A 6,000-nucleotide genomic window follows, 5' to 3' on the forward strand; every position below is an offset into this window, starting at 1 on the left:
GTTCTCAATTGAAGACAATTTGCTGACAGCTTGATCGAAATTGCACCGTAAAACAGTTTTATTTATTTGCTCCATCAATCGAAACAGGTTTTGATCAAATATCAAGAGCTCGCCTCATGTTTACGCATTTGTTTTTAAGTTTTTTATTTTTGTCTTTTTTTTATTCACTCTTTGCTTAATTAAACAATGATTTGTTTATTTATTCATTCATTCGATTCACTTTGTGTCACAAAATTTAGTCATAAATATTGAAAATGAGTCTTTAAGTGCTTCGTTCTTTCATCGAACTTGATTTACGGCAGACCTTGGAGTCAAAGATGCGACATAAATTATATTTATTTTATTCAAGTAATCTAACTTTCATGAATTTCAATAAATAAAAATATACAAGTTTCTAAAGTACCATGTCTGTTGTCAGATTTACATTTGGTATACAGCTTTTATAAATTTAATTTCCTTTTCAACGCATTAATATGAAAATTGAACTTTAATTATTTTAAATAAATTTCCGTTTTTTTATTTTAATGTATAGCACTCAAAGCTTTCAAATTATTTTTGAAAACTATTTTTAATTTCATTTTAAAGCACTCAAAATATTTTATTTATGTATGTATAGCTAAAAAAATATATGCATACCTTATCTATTATAAAATCATTTTGTTTTTGTATAGACTAAACAAAATTAGAAATTTTTTGAAAATAAATTGCAAATGAAATAAGAATATATTAAATATAATAGTTTATAATAATTATATTTTCTTAAGCATTTGTTATTTTAAATTGAAAATCTATATTCATTTTATAAATTAAAGAGAACTGCTTTTTTAAATTAATAAAATATACTTCAATTTGAATTTACTCAAGCAAGCCATTAGAGGTAAATAAGGACAAATCGTCTTAAGTATTTTTTATGTATACAAGTATTTTTTATCTATATATCTATTTTTTATTCATTTAAGAATTTTATTATTCAATTACAATACAACTATCAAACATTTTTCGTATATTTTTATTTAATTTTTTAATTTAATTTTTCAGCAACTTTTTAGCATTTCTCCACTGAAACACCTATTGAATTTTTTTAATATTTATCATCTATTATTATTAAAAAGAGTAAATTGTTGTCAAAAAAATATTTGTTTTATTATTTTCTAGAATATTTTATTTAAGTATTATTTTGTTCTATATCAAATACATAAATAACATTTAATAATCTTTTATTTTCCTTCATTCCCATATGGGAATATTACATAAATAAGAAATACATATTAATTTGCACAACTGACTTAGAATTACTTCTATTTATTTACAACTGAGGGAGCTCTCACTTACCTAGTTTTAAAATATGTGTTGCCTCAATTGGTTGATTGTAGATTGTATCCTTTGCTTGTACGCATTGTATATGGGGTATATTATGTATAGTTATTGGATTTGTTTGATATATCTTATAATTTTGTTATCATTATTATTACTTTAGGTTAATATAATAGTTAAAAGCTTTGCACAAAATCACACGCACACACACACACATTCACAATCAAGAAATGCGAAATACAATTTGTAATATATTCTTTTGTAAATGCAAATTAAATGCAGTCGAAGCTGTTGCAATTATTTGATTGATCTTATTTTGTATAACTTGTTGTTGTTGTTGTTGTTGTTGCACTGTATCTAGTGGGTTGCTTTTGATATGTTTAGCACATTTCGGCTGTGAGATACTTTTTCGATTTAGTTACATGCCGTCAGAGCCAGAGGCGTTTATTAAACGGCTATTGAACTTGGCTTGCATAGCTGGCGCCGACCGGTGCACAGGTGCCGCATTTTGTTTCGCCTAGCATTGAGATACTTTTGCGCAACTAACTGTATCTTGGATCTGGTAACATTAACTCGCATTAACGCGCACGCACACGAAACACGTAACACCGAAACCGAAACCGTCGCCGATCTGCACAGAGCTGAGCGTTGTTGTTGCCGTCACGAACGTTGGGATGAGACTGAAACTGGACGAGACTGGTTCCACTGTTGCAACCACCATTGCCGCCGACCGAACCGAATTGTTGCAACAACGCCGAATGTTCTGTTGCTGTCGCTATCTCTGCCGCTGTCGCTGTCGCTGCCGTTGCCGTTGCCGTTGCTGCTGCTGAGCTGCTGCCTTTTCGCTTGTTGTAACGCGCCGAACGAAGGTTGACGAGCGATTGAATTGAACGAACGTTGTAAAGCTGCTCAGGAGCCGCAATTCGTGCCACGGACGTCCATGTAAACGAACACCACAACGACAATCCAACTTCAGTGTGGAACTTAAGCAGAGAGCGAGACCGTATGGCTGCCCAACGAAATGCAGAGAGGTAACGGAACCGAAGGAAAGCAAGAGAGCAAGAGAGAGAGAGAGAGAGAGACTGACAGCGCGGGCTTAAGTAAAGAGCGCGTTTTGTTTGTGGAATGCATTGGCTTGTGCCGAGCAGAAGTAAATAAACAAAATTATGTTATTATATTGTATAGAATATAAATGTAAGAAAAAATATGAGTATCAACAGCTTTTATTTTGATTTGTAAAAATAATTAAAATTTCTTTGAAAAGCAATAATATTTTGCAATAATTAATTTTCGTTTGCTATTTATTTTGTTTAAGCATTAGATTTTACATTTTAGTTAAAATCATTTAATAATCTTATTCCTATTTAATATATAAATAAAGACCAAATAATATTTCTTTATATAAATTAACATTTTTCTATTATAATATATTACATATAATTAAATTTTTTACATTCTTAAGAATTGGAGTGTTATTAAAACATTAATAATTTAGGTATTTTTATTTATTTATTTACTTTGTGCTCCAATAATTTTCATGTTTCCTCAAATTATTTAACTCCTTAAGCGATTCACCTGTGCCATATAAGTGTCGCTCAGAGCAAGCCACGCATCTTGATCTCTCTCTTTGCCTAACATCACACATTCGCTCTCTTCTTGGCGCTCTGCCTTTCTCTTGTGTATAAGCAGCCCAAACAGACACAGTCATCATTCTCTTTGCCAGCTAGTAGTAGAGTTTTCATTGCCATTTCGTTTCGTTGTGGAACATTGCGGCATGCTAACGAAACAAAACAAACAGCGTATCTAACTGTTGATTTGTATTGCTATCCGCGAGATTCAAATTTATGCAGCTGAAATTAAGAAAAAGAATTTGCTTCAAATATATTGTTAAAAAAAATTACATATTATTTAATGTATAATATAAACACTGTAAGTAATAGCAATAATTGTTTACAAAAGGTTTTCATTAGCTACTGCTGATTCCACTGCATTTATCAAGATATTCACACAAGATACAATCTGTAGATTCAGATGCAAAGCCATAAAGTGCGTAACGCGCCGCAACTTGTCATAATGAGGCATTAAAAAGCAGCTTAAAGCCGTCGAGATTTGCCGCCAGCCCAAAGAAGACGAAGAGTGAGAGCGAGAGAGAGAGAGAGAGCACCATGCGATCTCGCTTTGATTTATGACGCCTTGTTTGCGATACAAACTCTCAGATAGAGTCTTAGAGCGGGGGTAATCAAGTGTGGAGGAGAGCCATGTCTGAGGGGCACTTGTTGTAGATGATATCGTGGCGCGCTTTACGTTTGCCCAGTTTGATTGATTGGTCCAAGCACAGATAGACTGTGTGTGTGTGTGTGTGTGTGTGTGTGTTTACTTTGCGTTTGTTTTATGATATGAAGAAAGATCTGAGCGCTCAACATCTGTTACTTTCGAATATTTCGACTTGGTGACACTCTTTGTGCCCCAGATCCAAATCAGTTAGCTGAACCGGGCTAAGCCGCTTGACCTATATCTATATACAATATTCCCTTTTTTTTTACAATAAACACGCATCGAATTATTCACAGTGTAGGGTTATCAAAGAGTTAAGGCAGCTGAAGTTTTGAATCATTTATAACTATTGAATAGGGTTCGGAAAAATTATACAAAATATGGTTTTTAGTAGTTTCTTAAATAAAACAAATTAACTTTGAGTAAGGAAATTAATCCAAAATATTTGTATTTCCTGTGTATCAATCGAAATTCAATTTGTATTACTAGACTATATTATTTTTTGAATATTTAATATATTTATAATACACTTTTATAATACGTTCTTATAATATTTAATATATATATTATAATTTTCGTTCGTTTCTTTAAAAGCTGACAATATTCTAGTTTAATTTGAAGACTTATATATATACATATATATATATATATTTTTTTTTTTGTGATTATATTCAATATAATACTTTGATACATACCTCTATGACATTTTTTAATGCAAATTAATCACATGTTATATTTACGTTTTGATGCCGAAAGCCCTAAATGTATTTTATGTATTTATTTATTTAAGGAGATTGAGTGAATCTTATTACTAAAACTAAATCTAAATTATAATGCACTTGGCTTAAGATGCAGCAGAAAAATATGGTAATATGGTTATTGAATTTGGGAACTTGATTTTATGTTAGTTTGTAAAGTTGCTTGTCGAAATTAGGTCTAAAATTATACAAAAAAAAATTAAGAAAAATAAGTTTCACTATTATTTTGATGATCTGCATAGCATTTTTGATTTACCAGAGCTAAGTAAAAGTTTTGATGCACTTAAAAGTCTCACTTCAATCTCTCTAGTTTATCACGCTCTAACAGTTCCAATAGATCATTCTGAGTAACTCTCCAGATAAGAGCGATCTACACATAGTTTTAGCTTTGCTTTTTATTAATTTTGCATTTCAGCTCACATAAAACTGTCTTCGCTCGCCGTCCGTCCTGTCTGTCTGTGTGCATAGAGCCCAGTTCTCTTCGATAGACTTTGCAGACTTCTATCAAACATGTCTATCAATTTAAGCTCATGCCAGAGACGCAGTGCAACTTCTCTTGACTTTATCTACGGCCGAACAAATGCCGAGTGACAGCTAAATATGAAAATTAAACAGCTAAGAGTGTGCTAGGGACAGGGGTGGGGGTGGTGGTAGGGGCAGGGGCAGTGGCAATACGAGTCGCTAATCGCCAGAGCTCGACTCGACTAGACTCAAGTGATAAATTTATCGAATTGTGTAAATATTCAGTTATGATAACGCGCCAGTTGTCGTCGTCTGTGTTTAGCTAGTTCTCTATCTCTCCCTCTCTCATTCTCTGTCTCTCTCTCTCTCTCTCTCTCTCTCTCTCTCTGTCTGTCTGCCTGTCTTTGAGCATTTTGTATATTTATCCTACGCGCTGATTGCATTTTTGTGTAAATTCTTGCCACAATAATAATCAGCCAGGCAGGGCAAGGCAAGGCGGGCAGCTCCTTCGAGTCGTCTGTTTGTTTATGCATCTTGGCTGAAGACAAACAAAACGACGACTGCGGCGCATGCGCAACTGTTTGGGACCGAGAGTTATTTGAATGGACGTATTACCCGCTCACCCTCGCCCAGACTGGACTCTTGGTCGGGTCCGTCATTCATATTTTGAGCGCATTTGTTGTTTGCCTGGCAACCAATTGGCAGTTGGCAGTCGACAATTGACTTGGCCCTTGGCTTGTTTGCATAAATGATAAATTGCTAATTGATAAATTTCCTAGTTGTTGTATTTCTGTTGTGTTTGTCGATTGATTAGTTGCCTGGCATTTGCCGTTTCCTGGCCAGTGCAACTGTTTGCTGGAGAATGTTGACATTATCGTAACTCATTCGCTTTTTTGAGAGCTCTCTTTAAATAATCTGATTTACCATTTGGGCTTCAGTTCTAAAACTTATAAGTATTAATGTTGATAATGATATTATTGAAGTAAGTTTGACATGGGATTTGGTATTCAAGTTTTTCAGCTAAATTTAAAATTATTTCCTTGCTTATTTCCTGTCATTTAGATCTGGCCCTAAAGTAAATCTGTTTAATTGCATCTCATTTTTCGACATTTCTCTGTTTTTCTATAACTTTCTCTGTCTATTACGACTACTTTTACTCCTACTACTTTTTACTCTCTTTCTACTCCATTCA

The 6,000-nt window shown here is 33.3% G+C and overlaps 1 protein-coding gene across 1 annotated transcript in view; it reads right to left on the bottom strand.

Annotated features, from left to right (window-relative positions):
* The window catches only part of smal (smoke alarm), a 45,962-nt gene extending 43,756 nt beyond the window's left edge, over positions 1-2,206 (bottom strand). The window contains exon 1 of the mRNA XM_089256871.1: positions 1,333-2,206. The gene's annotated coding sequence lies outside the window, so the exon portion shown is untranslated. The remainder of the gene's footprint in view (positions 1-1,332) is intronic.
* Positions 2,207-6,000: the final 3,794 nt, after the last annotated feature.

Source organism: Drosophila navojoa, chromosome 3 (assembly GCF_054131105.1).
Source record: "Drosophila navojoa isolate 15081-1374.11 chromosome 3, UAZ_NAV_1.0, whole genome shotgun sequence".
Lineage (NCBI taxonomy): Eukaryota > Metazoa > Arthropoda > Insecta > Diptera > Drosophilidae > Drosophila > Drosophila navojoa.